This window comes from Pinus tabuliformis, chromosome 3_2, assembly GCF_031772625.1.
Source record: "Pinus tabuliformis cultivar Carrire ecotype Pingquan chromosome 3_2, CPIR1, whole genome shotgun sequence".
Taxonomy (NCBI): domain Eukaryota; kingdom Viridiplantae; phylum Streptophyta; class Pinopsida; order Pinales; family Pinaceae; genus Pinus; species Pinus tabuliformis.
Window position 1 is genome coordinate 1,115,735,927 of NC_142302.1, and position 25,840 is coordinate 1,115,761,766.

The following is a 25,840-nucleotide window of genomic DNA, read 5'->3' on the forward strand; positions in this document are numbered from 1 at the left end:
ACTGGGCACCATATGACCCCAACCACTTCATAATCCTTAGGAGAATCAAATACAGGCTTGCTAGCTATGACCACTTTAGCATTCCACAAATTGAAAAATATGCTAACCAACAAGAGTGGGTAGAAGGTACATTAGTTGAAGATTATTCTGAAGAGGAATTAACACAAAAAGCAATTAAAGGGCTTGAAAAAGTAGTTGACCTAGAGCATGTTGGACAGGTATTTTCCTCAGCCCCTGGGCATCTTGGAGAAAGCGCCTCTTCTTCCACCATTCCCCAGCAATCTGCCCAAGCAGTTGTCCAAGCAACAGCCACAGCTAAAGGGAAAGAAATGCAGCAAGAAGAGCAGCTCCCCAATGTGGAGAAACAAGAAGAAATGGCTGATCAAACTGCTTCTACAGATCAGCAATCTCAAGGGCAAGCCCCTCCAATGCAGGAAACAACAGTTGAAATCCCAATATTGCAAACACCAGCCAATGAAGAAAGGATTAAGAAAAGGGATAGGCAAGAGGAAACTCCTCTAACAGCCTCAACAGATCAACCAGGGGAAAAGTGACAGAGGCTAAATCCTTTCTCTGAGCAGGAAATGCTTGAAAGACCAACTGATATTATGCTTCCTCTTAGCATTGAAACATCGGCCACCTCCTTGCAGCAGGAGCAAGAAATGCAACAAGGGGCAGAAGTAAGTTCTTCAAGGCAGCGGACCAAGTCAGACTCTAGTATCAAGAAGTAGTTCACAGACATCAAGGCAAGAAATGAGCCACTTAGATACCAGCTCTACAATCAACTCTTAAAGATGGCACCAACCAATCAGCAAAGGCTAATGGTAGCCTATGATATTCAAGAAGGAAAAATGACTCTTAGTCATTTTAGGCCTACTATGCAGCAACCTCAATCAGCTGCTGACTATATTAGAACCAATTTGGAGGTTTTTTCTAAAGACATCCACCCCATGGATCAGATTGAGTTGCATAAGCAAACTGGGGAGATGGTGTACTCTACCTTGGCTGACAAAACTTTATTGGCACACAGGTTACAAAATTCTCTACATAATACTGCTGCTCAGTTAGAGTTGGAAAAGGCATCATCTCAGGCCAAGGACAACAGAATTAAGTCCTTGGAAGAAATCATTATAGAGCTGGGACACGATCCCAATGATCCTAAAGGTGTGCAGGCCTTAATGAAGAAAAAGGATGAGGATATAGCAGCCCTGAGAAAGCAAATCAAGCTACCAGCTACCCTTCACCCTCAAACTGAAGGTGTTGCACAGCAAAAGAAGGATCAGGATGTGGTTGCTCTACTCTTGACCTTACATAAGAGATTGGTGGAAACAGAGGGTGCCTTGGAGGTAGCGTTAAAAGCAAAACAAGGAGAGTTACCACCTCAGCCAGCACAGACATCTACAGCCATTGAAGATGTGCCTCTTGTAACTACTTCAGCAGGTCCTCCCACTGGACAAACATCAGAGGCAGGCCCTTCAGGCTCAGCACCAGCTCCAGAAGTGACAACATAGACAACAACATCAGAGCAGACACCTAGCCTTAGCATGCAAAATATGATGAAAGAACTAGAAGCTCTTGAAGCACAGATGGCAGAACTAAAGGAGGCTAAAGAAAAATTGGCTATGCTTGAAGAAAAATATGACAAATCAAAGCAGAATGTAGCTGAGAAGACAAGAGAGGTAAGGGCTCTTGAAAGAAGGATAAAAGAATTATAAAAGGAGCTTACTCTTGACAAAACTTTAATTGAAGTCAAGAAAATCTTATTAGCCATAATTGGTCAGTCCATCATAGACCAATGGCAATCCATTGAGACCATCCATGAGCAAATAGATCTCATAAACAAGGCTCAATTTGAAAATCAAAAAGCCAGAACATCTTTAGGGAATATGCCTGAGCTAGCCAACAGAATGATCCAAGTCCTCAACAATCGCACTGGCCTTCAGCTGGCAGAAATGGGTATCAGGAACAGGACAGATACCATCTTGCTAATAAAGAGGGTGCTAACCATGAGGAATTATGTACAAGCATTAGACAGAAAGTGCCAAGAGATGCAAGCAGAGGTAAATGAATTTATTGCAAAAATCACAGCATTGCATAGCAGAGGGCTTCCCAGCTTGGTAACCAGTGCAGGAAGATTATTATCACATGAACATTATGCCAAGAGGTCAAAAATTATTCCACCAATCAAATCACAACATCCTCAAGCACCTCAGAGGAAGCAGGGCCCCCATCTGGACAGAGTCTTTATGATAAGCTAGAGAATCTATTTTTTATTGAGCATGAAATCAGACATCTTTTTGAAGTGCCACCAAATTATTATAAATACACTGAGGCTGATGAGACTTTAATTAAATTACAGAGACACCAACTGCCTACAGAAGAGTGGTGGAAAGGCATGATAGAAACATTACTCTGATAAATCAAGTTTTTTGATCAAAATCCTTGGATCAGTCACAAATCAACATTCTCAAAATGACTCATATGTTTAGTCTACCTGGAGTGGCAATGGAAAAGAGCAACTGAATGACAAGGATGGTGACTAGGCACAAATAGATGAGTACAAATAATGTGGCTAAAGTAGCAGCGTCTTGGCAAAGAAGCGAAAAATTCCCGCAATGAATGCGCATCAGTCGGCCAGCCCAATTGGTTCCAAAGTCAAAGATCTCTGACAAAAATAAACAGCTGTTTATTAATCTTTTCAATAGCAATAACTTTTGTATCTACTATTCGTAAAGAGTTGGTAAGGAAAGTTATGAGTTAATGACTCATCTTTCAGATATTTTGTATCCCCCTTTTTATATATATCCCCTTGCAGAAGGCATTTGGGGTTGTTTATTTTTCTTCTAAAGAGCTACGCTGTAAGTTTCAGACTTTGAATACAAGAAGTTGATGGAGTTCTGAGTTCTGCATTGTTTTGATGTGTTGTGATGAGATTGCTTGCTGCTGCAAAATTCCTGCATTATTTCATGATACAATAAGTTTTCTGAATCGTGTTTTCATGTTTTCTTCGCTCACAAAATCCGCATATGTTGTATGTTTCATGGTCTTAGCATTAGAGAAGAAGAATAGTTCAGGATTTGTTTGTTAAACACCCTAAGCTCAATCTCTATTGCTAATTATGTTTTCTTCAGAATTAGTTATGAATGCGAAACTCTTAATTGCTCACATTTACACTAAATCTTTCATGGTAAGTACTGTTTAGGAACTCTGAGTGGCTCCTGAATAATATTTTACTTTTCCTTCTCAACAACATAGTGAAAAAATCTTAACTACTTTTCACTAACTGATTGCATCACATTCTTCTCAAATTCGAAGATTTGTTTCATGAATGCCTATCTGGCTCTGCAGTATCATCATTCTCACCAAATACCTTAAGCAACACATGAACACTGACTCTAATGCCCAATGGACTAAAACTCTCTGAACATTGCATGCCCCTCTATTAGAAGATATCACCCAACCAAACTTTAAACAAACTCAGTGCATCAAAGGTAGCCTAAAATCCCATAAAACAAAGCTAAATCCTGAAGAGAGAGCCCTCTCTGATTACAGGTGGGCTAGAACCTGTAGTCCAAAGATTGGTTTGTGGTTACCTCGACCGTATTCCCTTAGGAGTCAAAGGGAACAACCTGAGTGATAACATAATTGGTGACTCCACTGGGGACGAACAAATTTTCCAACTGCTGCCTACTCCTTAATGTTGTAGATAAAGTCTGAATGACAGCCAGAAAGCCTTGGAAACTGCTTTTGCTTTGCATTTGCAGGAGTATATAAAATCTGCTTCAGTCAATCTTTATTCAGTCTTAAGTCCTATACAACTGTTTCAAAATTTGATCAGTTCCTTGCTAGTTCTAGAAGCATTCCCAGAATATACTATAAAGCATTTGGAAGCTGGTTCCCAAAAAGAATTCTCGTTATACAAGGTCCAACCCAGACCCAAATCCCCCTGCTATTTTTGAAAATCCGAACTTAATCCCAAAGATCCTTAGGAAGCAAGAGCAGAGAGAAGATTTTGTTGATAATACCCCTGAGACAGTTCACCCAAGCGGTGTTCCAACTCCTGTCAAGGTTTTATTTCGTTCATCCCATGTTTCCCCTTGTTCATCATCCACATCTCAAAGCACTCCTTCTACACCTCCATTCACTGCACATGCTACAACTACCATTACCACTGCCGTTGTTACTGCTGTTCCAGTTACTCCTATTATCCCCGTTGTCCCAGTCGTTCCATTTATCCCTGTTGTTCCATTTGTCCTTGTGAATATGGCCAATAGATATGCACCCCTGCAACTTCCTGCTAATCCTGGGGCCTTGCCTCAAGATTACCAATCTAAAATCACTTTTTTTGACAGTATTGGATCTTGCACAGCCCTTCAGCATACCAAGAAAATGCAAGATTACTTTGAAAGCTACGAGATAGATGATGATAGCGTAAGAATGAGAATTTTTGTTCAAAGTTTAACAGGTGATGTAAGAACTTGGTTCAGATCACTTGCTGCAAATTCCATAACCACTCTTGATGAGCTTTACCAATCCTTTACTAACAGATGGGAGAAAAAGAAAGACCCCCTGCACATACTAGCTGAATATGACACAATTAAAAGAGGCCCACAAGAGACTATTTTGGAGTATTGTGCAAGATTCAATAATGTCTATAATGCAATACCACAGAATTTGAGGCCTCCACTCAACCTTTCCTTATATAAATTCCCTGATGGATTCGACCCGGATATGGCATACCAGTTAAAGGAAAGGGAACCTCAAACCCTTGCAGACATGCAAAATGTTGCTGTTAGCGTAGAGGCCAACCTAATTGCTAAAAGAAACAGAGCTAGAATGGAAAGAAGAACCACCTTTAAGGAAGAACCCTCAACCTTAGAGAAAAAGCTAGATGCTATTATCAGCGGCATGCAAAGGCTGGGAGACAGAGTAGAAAGTGTTGAGAGAAGAGCTTCATGGGAAGGAGAACAGTCCAATACCACAAGGGACCCAAATTTCAGGAAAACCCAGAACATAAATGCTGGAAGGGTTGGCCCAGATCAAGACATAAGACCTCCTTTCCAAGAAAACTTTACTGAAGCATCAACATCAAATGAGCCAATAGATGACACTCACATCAACTTGATGGGCTTAAATGATGAGCAACAAGTTTTTCTAACCCAAGAAGACCAGGAGGAGAATGATATGAATCAATTCCAAATCAAATTCGGGGAGTCCTTCGACTTCAAAGAAGGCTATGACACAGCTGTCTATGAGGTTCATAAGCAATATAAGTTAAGGAGTAGGACCATAGATGTCCCTGAACCTGCCAAAACAAAGGATACCAAACAGCCCAAGATGATAAAGGAGAAGTCTATCCTCATACAACCAGTTGACAAAATAAATCCAGACCCAAAAGAAGTAACAGTAGAGGATGTCACTGAGACAGACCCCTAAAAAAACCAGCCATGGGCAACATCTTCTTCGAAGGACAATCCAAATAACACTCCTCAAAAGGTCTCCAAAACAGAAACACTCCAACATGAAACTGAGAATCAAGACAAAATTACTAAAAATGTAGTTGAGAAAGAAAATCCTGTCAGTCATAATACCAAAATTCAATCTGAAAAGCCTTTTGACCTCGAGGCAGAGATTGCAAAATTGAAGATAGCCATCCCTCTCTCCGAACTTGCTAAACATGATGTATATAAATAGCAAATCAAAAAGTCCATTCAAATACCTAAGAATAGGGATGATGCTAACATACTGGATGACACACCTGAGTTACTTTCTGGTCCAAAAGTTGATGGAAAAACAGTAAATATAGGTGTTTTACCCTTTTATGTCAGTCAACATATCCATGATAAGATATTACACAATGCAATGTTTGACTCAGGAGCCTCACACAACCTCATGCCTAAATCTGTAATGGAGAAACTAAACTTAGACATTACAAGACCTTACAGGGACCTATTTTCATTTGATTCTAGCCAAGTCAAATGTTTGGGCCTAATCAAAGATTTGTGTGTTTCCCTAGTTCAATACCCAAACAAAACTATCCTGATGGATGTGGTGGTTGCTGATATCCCACCTAAATATGGGATGCTGTTATCAAGATATTGGGGAGCCAAACTCCAGGGGTCCCTCCAATTAGACATGTCCTATGCCACTATTTTAGTCTTTAGGCAACCAAAGAGACTGTATAAAGAGACATTGATGAAATATGTGGTGAGCAGCGAGGAAAAACCCCAAAATTTTCCTATTTATGCAATCCATTCTGACATGGATTCTTTCCTCCTGTTCAATGATGATGCATCCCCTATAGGTGATGATAGACCTTTGGCCCTGGAACAAGAAACACACACAATTGAGTAGTCAGTTGTCCAAAACCTTGAAACCATGCAGTTAATTGATGAAACTGTCTTAAAAGATAAATCATATGAAAAACAAGAATCTCAACTGTCTATTTCAAATTCAACTAAGTCTCCTAATACTGTCCAAGATCAAGGCATCCTCTGGTACCTTGAGTTTGATGGGTCAGTTAACAAGTTAGGAGCAAGAGTAGGAGTGTGGGTCCAAAATAGGCAAAACAATCATGCAGAGGGTCATGCCTATAGGCTAAATTTCAGATGCACTAACAACACGGCAGAGTATGAAGCTCTCCTACTAGGGCTTAAATTAATCAAATCATTACAAGCCACAAGAGTGTCAATTCTGGGAGATTCTGACCTTATTATTCAGCAGATGAAAGGTAGTTTTGTCACTAATGATAATAGATTGAGAGCATACAGATCTGCTGCCACTGAAATACTCAACACTTTCAATAGTGTGTTGGGAGGCCTCCAACAACATTCATTTTTTTTGTAAATTTCCATATTAAATTGATTCAACATTAAAATAATTTGCAAGTAATTTCTAACCAATTAGAGATCATGAATAGGTCAAACATGGGGTTGTTATGTATAATAGTATCAATACACAATAGGAGTGCGAAATCAAACTCTTAGAAGAAATTGATTTAAGTTAAATCATATTCGTATGTCAAACATCCAATCAAGATATTATAGTTATGGATAACATGCTAGATTTATCGATGTTTGAATTTTATGTCTCGCAACTCTAACCCCGTTTCCCCCAACCTACAAGGGATTTGTTGATTGAATGATGGTGATGTGAGGATCTTCCTGTAAATGACAAGGATAGGTGTCCCTTGCATTGCATTGAAACTAGTCTATTAAAACCTTAGTAAAATGTTCTTGTGCTCAATTTCCTATGGCCCCTTTGTGCATTTGTGAAGCACTAATGAGGGGGTCATCATTCATCTTCATAGAATGCAGGCATATACTATAAAGGTTATACATTGTTGATCTACGTATTTCAAGAAGGTTAGGCACCATTGGTCTATCTCCACTCAAATCCAAGTACATCAAATGAGAGTTCTTAAATTGGTATTCATGTCATTCCATTATGATGGACAGTGTCACAAAATGAAGTAAACAAGAAACTTTAGAGGTGAATTCTTGTAAGTAGTGGAGGCAAGGGTTTTCAAATATTAGCACAATTGATGGTTGTGTGGATATTGATCTCTCCTTGTAAACATTGTCAAAACCAATAATAGTCTCGATGTAAATTTAGTGTCAACCAATAGTATGGAAAACTGGCATGATTGACCATTACTTTCACTAAGAAGAGAAAATGATAAGCATTTTTAATGGGGAAGAAATAAATGTGAAACGTAACTCATGTATTTTAGTTGAAATTTATATAAGGCCCCGTGTTCTTTAATTATTAAATACTTAATGTAAATACTTCTAAATTATCATTAAGATATTGATTTTGAAGATTAAATGTGTATTAAAAGGCATTCATCTATGACATTGGATTTTTCATGTAGCATGAATAAACCACTTAAAGCTAATTATCAATTAATCTTAAATAGTTTTGTATAAGATATATCTTTACTTGCATTAATAGATTTATTTCAAAAATAAATTACATTTTTAAACTTGTATGAATACATATAACTATATAAAATTCAATAAATAATTTCCGATTCTTGTTGGATTCTATGAGATTATTTTAAGTACAAATAGTTTATTTAAGATTTGAAATTTACAAAATGTTAATATTGATGGTGAAAGCATGTCATATGGTGTAAAAAGTTTAAAGGCATCCATTTATGGCCCATCTGTTGAATGAGCTTAAATAGTCTACTTAATGCTCATGGTGAATTCATTAATCCATGTTTTATTAGAAAATTCATTTTCTTTACATGGTTTTTATTATAGAAATAACAATTTCACATTTGTACATTCATATTAAACCACATGGTATTTAAATAGAAATTTAATTAGTCATTAAAACTATTGAGATGAGGTGTCCCTTGCATTGCATTGAAACTAGTCTATTAAAACCTTAGTAAAATGTTCTTGTGCTCAATTTCCTACGACCCCTTTGTTAGTCATCTCATCTCATCTCATTTAATTAAATTAATCCATGATAGTATCTAATCAAACCTTGATAAGCCACTTATCAATCGTTATCCTCATATATATGTTTTTTTAAGAAATGCAAAATTATTTACAATATAATTCTATCTAAAGAATTACACATCACATTTATGCACTCATATTAGTGCATTTTATATGTAAACAATGAATAACTAACTTTGTGCCTTATTGATTTTCAATATGATATGATTGCAGTTACAACCATTAATTGATTTAAGCATATAAATTTATGAAAACTATCAATTGAGAAATCACATATCTTATGATTCAAAAAGATCAAATCATTTACCTATGGCACATTTCTCGTTAACCTTAATAGTGAATAATGCATTGTGAATGGTGAATAATGCACATAACATTTATCAAGTAAATTGTTATAATTTCTTTAGTAAGAATAGCACCTTTGTTTGCAAGGAGTTCTATTTGAAAACTTATATTTCACATTTATATATGATTATTGATACATATAATTAAACATAAGTCATCAAAAAAATCATTATAAGATGGTTCATATAAGATAATTTGAATGGCAAACAATTCATTTAAGAACACGCGCGCGCACACACACATCTTAGAAAAAAATCGATACAGCAGTCATTGCAAAAACATTTATAAATAATAAGAAATAAATATATTAATATAATTGGCAATTTCCATCTATTTCAAAAATTATAAAATCATACAAATTGATTCAACAAAAACTATGTCCAAAATGTATTGAAAATTTGGAATGTACTTTTCAACAAATTTATAAAAGAAATTATTTCCATGAACTACAATGAAGTACATGTTCTATTGAACATTCGAATGTACTCATGTTTTTGTTTGATACGATGAAGTGTCTTAAGAAAGGGGAATAAAACTTGCATAAGCCACGTATCTTGCTCTTTTCCTGTATACGATTTTATCAAGATGTGGTTTGATCGATATCCCATGAATTGAGAAGTATGCTTTTCTGTATCTATTAGCAATACATTTGATTCTTCATAATTATCTCCATATTGGCACCACACATCAATCAACTTTTTCTCATAAAATTGTCTTGTTCTCCCTGCTTCCAATTTTGTTTGCAAATGACAATGAGATCTGTCCCATGCAAATTTAAAGTCCTCTATATCAATATTTGATTTTTCAAGTACTTTTCGGATGTACTTGTCAGTGACATTTAATGTCCATATTGCGGCATCATAATTTCTTAGGCAATATTTTAATACTTTTGAATAAAAAGGCCTTAAAAAATAGGACCTATCACCAAACTACAAGTCTGGTTCTATTTGAATATGAAAATCTTGTTCATCGTTGGTGTATGATTGGAAGAATACTCCTTCCATTTCGAATATCAACAACATCTTTTGACTTGTAGTAATTCCCATCTACATTTGCACTGCAACCACATGTATGATATTAACATATCTCCACATCAACACTTCATTGCTTAAGGACATAAAAACCTATCATTTTAAAAATGATGTTAATATTTATTATGAACAGTTTCCATTTGTATGCAAAGGCAATTTTATAATGAGTTCAAAGTATCACAAAATACAAATACAATTGCTCCATTAAAATGAACAAACAAATAATATGTTTACTTTATACATACAACCCAATACCTTTATTTAATTTGTATGGAACAAAAGTATTATAAGAAAGCATTGACCCACTATTTAGATCATTAATTTTAAGATTTATAATGATTTATATAATTGCAATTGAAAAATATAATTATAATGGTCTAGCGCAACTAAACAAACTAATTTTTTTTTAATTTTCACATACAATATAACACAATTTTTAAATTTCAAACCTGATTAATTATATGTTAATTTATAGAGTTTCTACCTTAGTTTTTTTTTGTGCTTATTTTAGTGCAAATTGTATGTTTATTGTTGGTGTTACATACAACTTAATATAATTTTTCAACTTATATGGAATAAATAGGGTTATAAGAATGCAATGGGTCATCCTTCAAATTACTAATTTCTAAGAGGTATAACAATAACTTAAACCGCATTTAAAGAAAATAATTGTAATGATCTAATTAAAACAAATAGAACAATTACCTATTAATTTTACATACAATGTAATCCATTGTAAAACAAAAAATATAGACTGGGAAATTTTGATATGAAAACATTAAATGACCATTCATCTCACCAAAAATAAATAAAATAAAAATATTTGATTTTTAGAAATGACAAACCAAATCAACAATTCTTTTATTAGTGTTGTGAAATAAAAGTAATCAATCATGATGTCATACATATAACATCATGATATAGACATATGTAATCTTAAGGTACTTCTAAATATAATTGGACATCCTTCAAAATAGCTCGCACATCCGTAGCCTTGTTGAGTTTATGCAATATTCTCCATAGCTCATGGATCAACCAATTATCCCCTTGATTTGCTCCAATGAATGGAGGGGCAAGAATCACATTTTCTTTTGGATTCTCTTTCACTCTCTCAATTAAACAATCAACTATAATAGTAGTGGTTGCATCATATTGGGTATGCATTTCCCACACTTTTTTCAATGATTTAGTGTGTATAACTTTCGTTGAATTGTCAATGACCTTATGTCCCTTTTGTGGCTTACAGTCTGAAGCAGTCCACTTAAACAGAAATTTATCTTGTAATCTTTTTGAAACCAACTTTTTTAGAAATCTTGTTGTGCTTTGTTTCAAAGCTGTCGTCCAAATTGCAATGTCAAGAGATTCATTTTTGAAACACATTTCAAAAAATGATTTTGCATGTGGATGAATCCAAAATAGTTTTTTCTCTATTGTGTAATCAACATCAACTCCCATTTTCTCAATATGCCCTTTGTTTGTTGCTTCATCATCAATGCTATGATAAACAATTTCCTTTGGATTAATTTAATTAAATGAGATGAGATCCATGATAGTATCTAATCAAACCTTGATAAGCCACTTATCAATCGTTATCCTCATATATATGTTTTTTTAAGAAATGCAAAATTATTTACAATATAATTTTATCTAAAGAATTGCACATCACATTTATGCACTCATATTAGTGCATTTTATATGTAAACAATGAATAACTAACTTTGTGCCTTATTGATTTTCAATATGATATGATTGCAATTACAACCATTAATTGATTTAAGCATATAAATTTATGAAAACTATCAATTGAGAAATCACATATCTTATGATTCAAAAAGATCAAATCATTTACCTATGGCACATTTCTCATTAACCTTAATAGTGAATAATGCATTGTGAATAGTGAATAATGCACATAACATTTATCAAGTAAATTGTTATAATTTCTTTAGTAAGAATAGCACCTTTGTTTGCAAGGAGTTCTATTTGAAAACTTATATTTCACATTTATATATGATTATTGATACATATAATTAAACCTAAGTCATCAAAAAAATCATTATAAGATGGTTCATATAAGATAATTTGAATGGCAAACAATTCATTTAAGAATATGCGAGCGCACACACACATCTTAGAAAAAAATCGATACAGCAGTCATTGCAAAAACATTTATAAATAATAAGAAATAAACATATTAATATAATTGGCAATTTCCATCTATTTCAAAAAATATAAAATCATACAAATTGATTCAACAAAATCTATGTCCAAAATGTATTGAAAATTTGGAATGTACTTTTCAACAAATTTATAAAAGAAATTATCTCCATGAACTACAATGAAGTACATGTTCTATTGAACATTCGAATGTGCTCATGTTTTTGTTTGATACGATGAAGTGTCTTAAGAAAGGGGAATAAAACTTGCATAAGCCACGTATCTTGCTCTTTTCCTGTATACGATTTTATCAAGATGTGGTTTGATCGATATCCCATGAATTGAGAAGTATGCTTTTCTGTATCTATTAGCAATACATTTGATTCTTCATAATTATCTCCATATTGGCACCACACACCAATCAACTTTTTCTCATAAAATTGTCTTGTTCTCCCTGCTTCCAATTTTGTTTGCAAATGACAATGAGATCTGTCACATGCAAATTTAAAGTCCTCTATATCAATATTTGATTTTTCAAGTACTTTTCGGATGTACTTGTCAGTGACATTTAATGTCCATATTGCGACATCTTATTTCTTAAGCAATATTTTAATACTTTTGAATAAAAATGCCTTAAAAAATATGACCTATCACCAAACTGCCAGTCTGGTTCTCTTTGAATATGAAAATCTTGTTCATCTTTGGTGTATGATTGGAAGAATACTCCTTCCATTTCGAATATCAACAACATCTTTTGACTTGTAGTAATTCCCATCTGCATTTGCACTGCAACCACATGTATGATATTAACATATCTCCACTTCAACACTTCATTGCTTAAGGACATAAAAACATATCATTTTAAAAATGATGTTAATATTAATTATGAACAGTTTCCATTTGTATGCAAAGGCAATTTTACAATGAGTTCAAAGTATCACAAAATACAAATACAATTGCTCCATTAAAATGAACAAACAAATAATATGTTTACTTTATACATACAACCTAATACCTTTATTTAATTTGTATGGAACAAAAGTATTATAAGAAAGCATTGACCCACCATTTAGATCATTAATTTTAAGACTTATAATGATTTATATAATTGCAATTGAAAAATATAATTATAATGGTCTAGCGCAAATAAACAAACTAATTTTTTATTAATTTTCACATACAATATAACACAATTTTTAAATTTCAAACCTGATTAATTATATGTTAATTTATAGAGTTTCTACCTTAGTTTTTTTTTGTGCTTCTTTTAGTGCAAATTGTATGTTTATTGTTGGTGTTACATACAACTTAATATAATTTTTCAACTTATATGGAATAAATATGGTTATAAGAATGCAATGGGTCATCCTTCAAATTACTAATTTCTAAGAGGTATAACAATAACTTAAACCGCATTTAAAGAAAATAATTGTAATGATCTAATTAAAACAAATAGAACAATTACCTATTAATTTTACATACAATGTAATCCATTGTAAAACAAAAAATATAGACTGGGAAATTTTGATATGAAAACATTAAATGACCATTCATCTCACCAAAAATAAATAAAATAAAAATATTTGATTTTTAGAAATGACAAACCAAATCAACAATTCTTTTATTAGTGTTGTGAAATAAAAGTAATCAATCATGATGTCATACATATAACATCATGATATAGACATATGTAATCTTAAGGTACTTCTAAATATAATTGGACATCCTTCAAAATAGCTCGCACATCCGTAGCCTTGTTGAGTTTATGCAATATTCTCCATAGCTCATGGATCAACCAATTATCCCCTTGATTTGCTCCAATGAATGGAGGGGCAAGAATCACATTTTCTTTTGGATTCTCTTTCACTCTCTCAATTAAACAATCAACTATAATAGTATTGGTTGCATCATATTGGGTATGCATTTCCCACACTTTTTTCAATGATTTAGTGTGTATAACTTTCGTTGAATTGTCAATGACCTTATGTCCCTTTTGTGGCTTACAGTCTGAAGCAGTCCACTTAAACAGAAATTTATCTTGTAATGTTTCTGAAACCAACTTTTTTAGAAATCTTGTTGTGCTTTGTTTCAAAGCTGTCGTCCAAATTGCAATGTCAAGAGATTCATTTTTGAAACACATTTCAAAAAATGATTTTGCATGTGGATGAATCCAAAATAGTTTTTTTCTCTATTGTGTAATCAGCATCAGCTCCCATTTTCTCAATATGCCCTTTGTTTGTTGCTTCATCATCAATGCTATGATAAAAAATGTCCTTTAGTTCAAAAATAACTAGTTTCTTTTCAGTTATTTTGGCTGCAACACAATGGAAAATAATATAGTCAAACCATTTTATTCATGTTACAAAAATTACTAAAAAAATTGTTGAAACAATACACTTACCTTGAGTGGTTTTTTCAATATTTATAGATGAAACAATAAGTTATTTTATCATCTGGACAGGACCTGGAGTAAACATATTAAACCTTCAATCAAATACCGATTGTACTTCTATTTAAACCTTCAATCAAATACCAATACCAAGAAAAACATTAGTAATGCAACCTTTAAAAAGGAACACACACACACACCTTAAACATTATTTTGATTGTTAAACATTATCTTCATATTTCTAACGTTGGACCTCATCATCATCTTGGTTAGCTTTATTTGTTTCCAAATTAAACATTTAAAATATTTTGAATTGTGAAAATGAATAGAATCATTAAATAACAAGGAAAACAAGTGGACAAATTATAAGTACCTGATGTTATATTTGGTTCTTGGTTGTAGTTTTTTGGGACAATACCTTGGTCATTATATTCATTCTCTTTATTTCCAACTATAATCAACATATGAAATGGATATGAATCACAAAAAAAAATAAAAATAGAATAATAATAAAATAAAAAAAGATAGAGATACAATGATTAATACCCATTTCTATCTCCATCGTTCCATGGTCATTGTCTTGATTAATTTCATTCATCTCATAATTCCCTATAATAGTCATCCAAAAATATTATGAATATGGAAATTAAATAAATTGAAAAATTATCAAGAGAAAAAACTAAACAAATTATGTACCTGTGTTGATAACTTCTTCCTCTCCTCCTTCTCCTCCTATTTCCATCTCCATACTTTTTTCAACAATATAAGCACTATGTTGATTAATTTGTTTCTTCCCACTTTCATCATTCTCTGTTTTAGAATCTCCATCATTAGTCATTTTAGTAAACACTTTGACAATTAAGAAATACGAAAAAAATAGTATCCAATGTATTATAAGAAAATAAAGAAATGAATTGTAGTACCTGAATTCTCCAAGAAGTTAATGGGTACTGGATTTGATAGTTGAAAAGATTTGTAATGATTTAACATGATTGTCCTTTGTGACTCTGTTTGCACAACACATGAAATTCTTCTTCCATATGTACAACAGGCCTTGATAAAAATTTTCCCCGCATAAAGAGAAATAACCACTTTTGCATCACTACATTGTTGGTGCTTTTCCACTAAATCCATCCAAAAATCATAATCTCTCTCATTTTCATCAAATGTGTCTTCAAATGTGTGAGAGTATTTTATAGCCTCCAAAATTTTTAATTCTGAAGTATAGAAATGTATAGTAAGAACTATATCATAACTATAATTGTTTTGGCAATTATATTCATAAATGCCACTAGTAATTTTATAATTGTACTTGGATTTCTTTATCGAAATTTCCAAAGACTGGCGTATATCATTACAAAACCAAAGTTCTACTAAGAGAACTGTAGTAAAGTCATTCAACTCATTTTTTTCGATAAGAAATCGAAAAAATTCAATGTAATACCCCTTGTTGAATTTTTCTTTTTTCAAAGCTAGTGTGTCCAAAACAACAAGGTCAGTGTGTAAAAATGGTTGCAACTGACATGGAAAAGAGTGCAAAAGTGTTGACAAAAGATCAGGGCCTCCAAAATGACAACCAAATTCAAAATTGTTATCAACCTGTTGAACACTTGTTGATCCATTTATCATTCTGTCAAGGACTCCACATGCTTGCTGAGAAAGGGACTCTATCTTTGTATTACGTGTTCCTTTGACATAAGTAGACCCCTCCACCGTGTTGCAAAAATTGGTGAATATGATATCATTAATTTCATAATGCTCAAGAATGTTGAATGTGGTAAGAGTCATCTCATTCAAGTTCTGATCATGACTTTGACAATATGTAACCATTGCATCCAATATTGTTCTGTTGGTTTTCAATTTAGAACAATAATCTTTTATTTTTATGGCATTTGTTGGATGATTAATTGGAATAGAAAACCAAATGGTTCCATCCAATAGCTTATCTGCTACTGAAGCAATTTCTTCCATGGTTAATCCCTGAAGGGGCCGAAAAGTAGCTGCTGTCAAACTGTGTAGACTATTTTTCTTGTAGTTCTCAAAATCAGGCTGGCTTGGAGAACACTTTAATGTGCCTAGTTGGTAACAGTTAAAAACAGTGTCCCATTTATCCCAAATAGGTTCATCAAGATATAAGAGAATTTTTTTATCAGAAAAATTTGTAATTGGACAATCGAAGAATGAGCACAACATTTCATCATCAACCTGATAAAATAATAAATATAAATAATAAGAATCCAATGTAAAAATGAAACTAAATAAGGTGTTATAATCTAATGTGAAATCATCATAAATATAAGAAAATATGACTTATATTATCGGCTTTAGTAATTTATCTACAATAAAATTAGATACAATAATAAAATTTAAATGTAAAAATAATTAAAATTACATACCTTGTCTTCAGCCGTCTTAGAGCATCCAATCCTCCTTTTCTTTAATTTGTCATTGGCAATTAAGAAATGCCTTGCCGAGCGCACACAATCAATAAATGGAGTTTTATAAAATACCTTATTTGCAGAATTTAATTGACAACAAATGCGGATCACCTCAGTGGGTTCAACTGATGGATGCAAGAATCGAGCATTACGTTTTTTATATTTTTTTTTCGCTTCTGTTGATACATTATATTTAGGATTTGTTAAAATTTCTTTCGCTGCTTGAATGGTATGTTGACCATCAACTATCCAAAAATTGATATTCTTAGAATTTAGATCTGTCTCATTTATAATTTTGATAGAGTTGACCAAAGGATCAGGCTCATTGATGTCAAATGGAATCAGAAGAGCATCAGGTAATGAGGTTTGAAATTTTTCTAGGAATGATTTCACTAATACTTGAACATTTAAATCATCTCGTGATCTTAATTTGAACACCTTAGGAGCTTCTTTACATCTTTCAACAGGCACTTTTCTATTAAAGGAGTTTGAAAATAGATAGCAATGCTTGAAAGCTTCATGAATCTCATCACATTGGTTTGCAAGGTTAGTTGTCTCAAACTCAACTTTCCTAGTTTTTTGAAATTTTGTAGTGGGCTTGAAATCACTTTCTTTTATATTCTCCTCCAAATCTGATAAATATACTCTTCTCAAAGCAAGTAATTGAGAATCAATTTTATCATCTGGTATTTTATCAAAAAATTTACCCTTTTGTTGTAAATGAAGAAGTACAGATGATGTTTTTTTACTTCTTACATAACGATATCTCAGAACAGTGGTGATGCGTTTTAAAAGATCTGCACAACTATTTAGTCCAGATTTAGAGAAGCTCTCAAAGCTATCCAACTTGAACATTGAATTTTTTATCGTATTTGTTGAATCAGTACTTGAAGCTTCAATCAAATCTGGTCTAAAATTTGTATACTCCACTTGACATGAAATTAATTTTACCTCATTTTCTTTAATCATTTCCACTTGAAAGTCAATGTCATTTTCATTGCAAGCATAGCAATTAATTATTATTCCTAATATCTCTGGTTCGTTTCCGTCTATTGATCCAAATAGGTACATATCAGGAAACATATTCATGGGAGTTTCTATTTGGATGTACCAATCTTGCACGAATTCATATTTATTATTTGTATTGTATTTTTTAATCATTTCAAAAGTAGAAGTTGAAGGTGTTATTGATATTGCCTTTTGAGTTGAATAACTTTTCTTTTTCTTAAGTGATTGTTGTAACATTTCATTTGCTTTTGGGCCAACCAATTCTGCAAATAATAGCAAAAAAAATATTTGCATTAATCAAAATGAAAATATAATTTCAAATATTGTCACATAATGTTCTTATAAATACTGAAAAACCACCTAATCTAACCATTTCCAAGATAGTGTACATAAAATATAAAACCACCATACCAGTTGAAGGAGGCAATGTTTGTACATCACTTTTTTTTTGTCTTTTCTTCACTACTTTACTTTGAATTTCAGGCACACCAGATTCCGCAGTTTCTAAAAAAAAAAATTATGGAATACATGAAATACTAAATATTATTAAACAACCTTATAATATATGATTTCCATTTACATGCACAATAATAAACGAGTACATATGCTATGCAAGTTTACTATATGACACCAAAAGTTATCACCTAGGTAAAAATGATAAGAAAAGAAACCACATAATCCAACCATTTCAAAAAGAGTACAAAAAATATAAAACCACCATACCAGTTGAAGGGGGCATCATTTGTAGGTCACTTGTTTTTCTTTTTGTCTTCGCTACTTTACTTCGAATTTCAAGCCCACCAGTTTCCACGGTTTCTAGAAAGAAAAATTTAATGGAAGACATGAAATAACAAATAGTATTAAACAACCTTATAATACATGATTTTCATTTACACGCACAATAATAAATGAGTACATATGTTATGCAAGTTTAGTATATGACACCAAAAGTTATCACATATTTAAAATTTCTTGGAAAAAAATACCCATGTTAGTATGGGTTGTCCCCATTAAAACCCCAATCCTAAGGCTATTTCCATGGGTTTTATTAATCAACAACCAGTTATTAACACAATGTCTAACAATTTTAACAAAGTATAAATTAAAATTGTCATACCAATTAAAGAATTTGGTGTCGTGTTTCTTGAACTTCCTTTTTCCTTGGATGCTTCCTTTGAATTCTCACTAGCTTCATAGTCCATGGTATCTGAAAATAAAGTAAAAAAAATGTTATCACAATTTCGAATTATTGAAGAAAATATGAATTTATAAATACTACAACTATTCGCATAATTATATGTGTAACAAAATGAACAAGAACAATAACAATTGTATAACTCACAATAATAGCTAATAAAGGTTATAAAAAGGGCACCTCGAAATAATTTTTTATATTATTTTAATCGTGAATATAGGAAAGCAAATATCTACTAGGTTTCCTTCCAGCACAAGCATAAGAACATTTCCAAAAGACATTACATTGTGAATAAACAAAAAAAAATTGTATAGACCAAAATAACAACATATATACACAAAATTTATCTCTTATAGTCATGTATATTCTTAGTTTTCTTTAGATGAAATAATAGCAAAACACAATGAAAGAACATTAACTATGGCAATCATTATATTTTCTTCTAGATCTTTGTCTAGCACAAAGACAAACACATACCAACTTTGCAAGGTGAAATAAATTTAGAATGTGATATAATTACTTCTAACATGAACAAAAGCATATTGCATTTGCATCCTAGATTTATTTCTATTACAAACGCATGGATATTGTCAAAAAAAAACATTGTAAGGTGAAAGAAATCTAGCATGTGCTAGAATTATTTTTAGCACGAACACATTCATATTTCCAAGAAAAACATTGCAAAACAAAATAAATATAGCACAAGCTAGATTTCCTTATACCACAAACCACAAACATATTGTCATTAAAATATTGCAAGGAAAGGAAATGAAACCCATGCTAGACTATATTCTATCGCATACAAGAAGATTGCCAACAACAACATTGTATTGTAAAGCAAAAACATAAACACAATGTCAATAAAGTCATTGGAATAATAATATTTCTTGGGACATTTGACCTTGCCTTTTAGAGACTATGAAGTTTTAGTCCATGCCTACGTAGACTATTGTTACAATATAAAAAAATTTAAACCTTGAAACGATTAGAAGGCCCTTCATATGGAATATGTGGTCTAAGAATGGGATAGTGTACAAAGATTTCCTCCTATAAAAAATACAAGAACGTTGCAAATAACAACGTTACAAGGTGAAAGAAATATAATTCATACTATAATTCCTTCTAATGCGAAATTAATCACATAACAACATTGTAGGGTGAGAAAAATTTACTCAAAATTACATTTACTTATAACAAACATATAAATATCTCCAATGACAACACTACACGACAAAAATTTTTTAGCACAAGCTAGATTTTCTTTTAGCCTAAACAAAAACATGTTAGCATTAACAACATTGCAATGTAAAATAAAATCTAACATGTGTTAGATTTCATTTTAGTGCAAACTCGAGCACATAGAAACATTGTAGAGTGAGAAGTCTATCAAGTGCTAGATTTATGTCTACCACAAATACAAGCACGTTGCCAACAACAACATGGTAGAGTATAAGAATTCTAGATTGTGTTAAATTTTCTTCCAACACAAACACAAACACATTTTAATTTGAAAGAAATTTAACACATGTTATATTTCCTTTAAACGCAAACACAAGAACATAACAACATTGTAAGACTAAACAAGTTTATTGTGTGCTAGATTAACAACATTGCAATTTAAAATAAAATCTAACATGTGTTAGATTTTCTTTTAGCGCAAACTTGAGCACATAGAAACATTGTAGAGTTTCCTTTAAACGCAAACACAAGAACATAACAACATTGTAAGACTAAACAAGTTTATTGTGTGCTAGATTAACAACATTGCAATTTAAAATAAAATCTAACATGTGTTAGATTTTTTTTAGCGCAAACTTGAGCACATAGAAACATTGTAGAGTGATAAATCTAGCAAGTGCTAGATTTATGTCTACCACAAATAAAAGCACATTGCTGACAACAACATTGTAGAGTATAAGAAATCTAGCTTGTGTTAAATGTTCTTCCAACACAAACACAAGGACATTTAAATTTGAAAGAAATCTAACACATGCTATATTTCCTTCTAGCACAAACACAAGAACATAACAACATTGTAGGACTAAATAAGTCTATAATGTGTGCTAGATTAACAACATTGCAATGTAAAATAAAATCTAACATGTGTTAGATTTCCTTTTAGCACAAATTGGAGCACATAGAAACATTGTAGAGTGAGAAATCTAGCAAGTGCTAGATTTCTGTCTAGCACAAATACAAGCATGTTGCCAACAACAACGTTGCAGAGTATAAGAAATCTAGCTTGTGTTAAATTTTCTTCCAACAGAAACACAAGCACATTTAAATTTGAAAGAATTCTAACACATGCTATATTTCCTTCTAGCACAAACACAAGAACATAACAACATATTAGGACTAAATAAGTCTAATGTGTGCTAGATTAACAACATTGCAATGTAAAAGAAAATCCAACATGTGTTAGATTTCCTTTTAGCACAAACTCAAGCACATAGAAACATTGTAGAGTGAGAAATATAGCAAGTGCTAAATTTATGTCTACCACAAATAAAAACATGTTGCCAACAACAACCTTGTAGAGTATAAGAAATCTCGCTTGTGTTGAATTTTCTTCCAACACAAACACAAGCAAATTTAAATTTGAAAGAAATATAAAACATGTTATATTTCCTTCTAGCACAAACGCAAGAACATAACAACATTTTAGGACTAAATAAGTCTAACGTTTGCTAGATTAACAACATTGCAATGTATAAGAAAATCTAACATGTGTTAGATTTCCTTTTAGCACAAACTCAAGCACATAGAAATATTCTAGAGTGAGAAATATAGCAACTGCTAGATTTATGTCTAACACAAATGCAAGCACGTTGCCAACAACAACATTGTAGAGCGAGAAATCTAACATGTGCTACATTTATGTCTACCACAAATACAAGCACGTTGCTGACAACAACGTTGTAGAGCATAAGACTTCTAGATTGTGTTAAATTTTCTTCCAACACAAACTCAAGCACAATTTAATTTGAAAGAAATCTAACACATGTTATATTTCCTTCAAGCACAAACACAAGAACATAACAACATTGTAGGACTAAATAAGTCTAATGTGTGCTATATTAACAACGTTGCAATGTAAAAGAAAATCTAACATGTGTTAGATTTCCTTTTAGCGCAAATTCGAGCGGATAGAAACATTGTAGAGTGAGAAATCTAGCAAGTGCTAGATTTATGTATACCACAAATCTATCCTACCATCGAAAGCGGAAACAAAATCTATCCTACCATCTCAAGCTTTGGATAGAAAGCTTGGTAAAAGAGATGGATTTGGTCTGGGATAAGTCTCTCTATAAGGAAAAGAGGTCCTCTACATGGAGCTGGCAGAAGGGAGTTACCTAAAAATCTATCACGAGTTATCTAGAAACTCCATACGAAAACATCACATGTGTTTTCTTATCAAAGGATGGGCTTCCTCTCATAAACCAATAATTCATTGCTTCCCTGTATCCCTTGCAAAGGCTCTATCTTTTGACCCCGTTGTATAAAAGGCTCTTTCACCCACTGTTGATAATATCGGCGATTCGAAAATATTGCGATATTTTTGGCAAAACGATATATCGCCGAGAAAATATCGCGATATTTTTTTGTGTTGAAAATATCGCGATATTTCCAAAATATCGGCTATGTTTAAAATTATGAAAAAAAATATTTTTTATGCTTGCCGATATTTTGTTGATATTTTCGCCGATATTGCCAATAAGATGTTTTCTGGACCCTTGCCGATAGTTTGCCAATACCAATATTTTCAACACTGCTTTCACCTACCCTGTTGATCATATGCTCCAAGTACAAACTCAAAATAATATATGGAAGACACATTATCCTCATGCATGGGAGACATAACATATACGTTTTCTTGGAGAGTTTCTTTCCATGTCATTCTTACATTCTTCCTCATGCTGAAAGAACATATCTCATTCTTACATTCTTCCTCATGCTAAAAGAACGCATGCCTCCATAGTTGGAATTCAATAAAACCAACCTAAGAAGCCAATGATCTTGAAATATGTGTGATTTTGTGCCAAGATAGAGGTGTCGTGGCATAAGTGGAAGGAAGGAATTTTTCTAAATTTGAAGACAGAGTTTAGTAAAAAACATAAAATCTCATTACGCACTAGTTTAAATCAATGTTCACTGCAAATAAGATAAGGTGTCCTTCAAATCACATTATAAACTAGTCTGAATCATCACTGCATTGAGCCATGGTATACGAATTGTAAGGATACCCAAAGAGTAGCAGTAGCTAAAATTTTTTATGCCAACACTATGGAACTAGAGGGAATGGATTCAATGGAGATCAAGACCTTACGTTGTGTTTTTCTGAGTGGAAGAAGTCCCTAGAAATTAAAATTTTCCTGGAGATAGGGACAAGCAACTAATAACAAACGGAAGCACTAATAATGTATCAAGGAGTCAGGTTCCTGAAGGACATTGTGCAAAGGGATGTAGTTATTGTTGAGGACTCCAACATAATCACAAGATCACTGAAGCAGTTCCCTCCTCCTAAGCCCTGGCATGCATCTATCATAAAATGGTCCTGCTACTCAATGCATTTAAATAAGTCCACTATTTTCAGGTTAGAAAAAGATTCAACTCCCAAGTCAATCAGATGGCTAAGCAAGCAATTTCAGTTGAGGACTCCAACACAATCACAAGATCACTGAAGCAGGAAAGAGCTCCTTCCTCTTAAGCCCTGGCATGCATCTATCATAAAATGGTCCTGCTACTCAATGTATTTAAATAAGTCCACTATTTTCAGGTTAGAAAAAGATTCAACTCCCAAGTCAATCAAATGGCTAAGCAAGCAGTTTCAAAAGACAAAGGAACTCTCTGAGTATGTATCAAGGGGGGGGAAATCCCTCTACACCTCAATAACATCATCAATAAAAAGTCCCAAGGAGAGGAAGCATGAAAGGTGGCACTCTCTACCCAAATTGTGATACATGGAAACAAAAGGAGTTTGGCTCACCAGATAAGAAGGCACAGGGACAGTTTGCTAACAGAGAGTTTGATAACCGGGACAGTTTGCTAATAGGGACAGTTTGATCATATGTTCCAAGTACAAACTCAAAATACTAATGGAAGATAGGTGATCCTCATGCATTGGAGACATAACATATACGTTTTCTTGGAGAGGCCTGAGACTAAAGCATAGCGTGACATTCTTTTTTATTACAGATTTCCTTGACAACACGTTAGCATTCTTTTTACTTGCAGATTTCCACAAGCTTGGGGTCCTCTGGAAATTCTTCTGGAGTACTAGCTTCTGGGTTATGATCTTCCAGTGATTTTTTTTCTTTTTTTAATTATTTGTGTTTATTATTATTATCTTCTCACTAAACGTCTTGGTAGGCTAAAATTTCACCTCATCCCACTCTAAAGTAGAATGATTTAAAGAAAATGATTTGTTGATATTCCTACCTGGGAACAAAACTGGCAGTTAAGTTCTCATATTTGGTTGCTCCTAGGATTAATCATTACATCATAGGTGTGCATAGGTTATACATTAGAAGATATATACAGTCATGTATATCCCTTATCACTGGGAAGTGCAAATGTCATAATTCAACGGAGCACATGCTGTACTACCGTTAAGGTGCATTACAAAACACGAAGTACAAGTTTGATACATCTTTGAAGTCAAGTCCACTAGGAACTAGGAACTATGTCTGATCAATGAGATTTCTGTAGGTCTAACAAATCCACAGTTGTGAATAATTATTCCCTACAAATACATGCCCAGGTGGACAAAGTTGCAATGGATCTTGAGCATTTTGTTAGCTACTTGAGCACTGAAGAGGTGCCTTTTGCATAATGAGTAGGGTCCCGGCTGATGATCATCAACTTTGCTACTTGTGCCATCCCAATGCTCAAGACAAGGCTTTGAGTAGTGACAAAGTACAAGTCAGTGAGTGTGAGAAATAAGGGAGAGGTGCTAAGTTTGGCTATGCCACTGCCACAACTACATCTAGTAGAGCATACTTTGGATGAAAAGGTACCCTGCATCCTCTTGGGGTTATCTAATATGTGGTGACCTCAGGATGATGGTAATGAAGGATGGAACTTCCAGTGATATTTATGTTTCCCAATGTTTTGGGATGGCCTTCAAAGCTAATCAATGATGACCCTCCCTGTTCTACTACGGTGCAGGTGTTCAGGTGCCATATCATTTATTGTTCATTGTTTTGTTGATGTGACTCACCCTTCAAGGTTTTAATTATGTTGATGGCTATACTGGACTTTGGGCCAAGGGTCTATTTTGTTCATAACTTCATATTTCAGTTGGATCTAGGCATTTAGTGCATAGGGGATTTTTAATGTTGCTCCTATGTTGACATTATGGTGGTGGTCCATCTATTCAAGCCACACATTCACACAATGGGTAGTGGATGATGGATCTAGTGGGCAGGTTTGGGTTTGTTGGAGGGTTACATGTTTGAGGCGGCATTTAACTGGAGGGAGGAAGATGGATAAAATCAAAATCTGTGACCAAGTTCCTGGTGCAGACAGGGAACCTTGGAGGGGCTGTTAAACCAATCTTTGTACGAGGAAGAAGGGAGGCAGCCCTGTGCCCCCAACATGGCTGACATAGAGGGGATCAGAATATATGCAGAAAAGACAGAAGTCAAAGGCCAAGGAGAAAGTAGATGAACCGAGTAGACTGCATCAGATCTTTATAGGGGGTGCTCAGCACAAGCTACTGCACCTGTTCAAGTGAACCCAATCATATTAACTGCAAAAAAGGATTTGAATAAAAGAGAGAAGCATCTTTATGTTGTCTGCCTCCA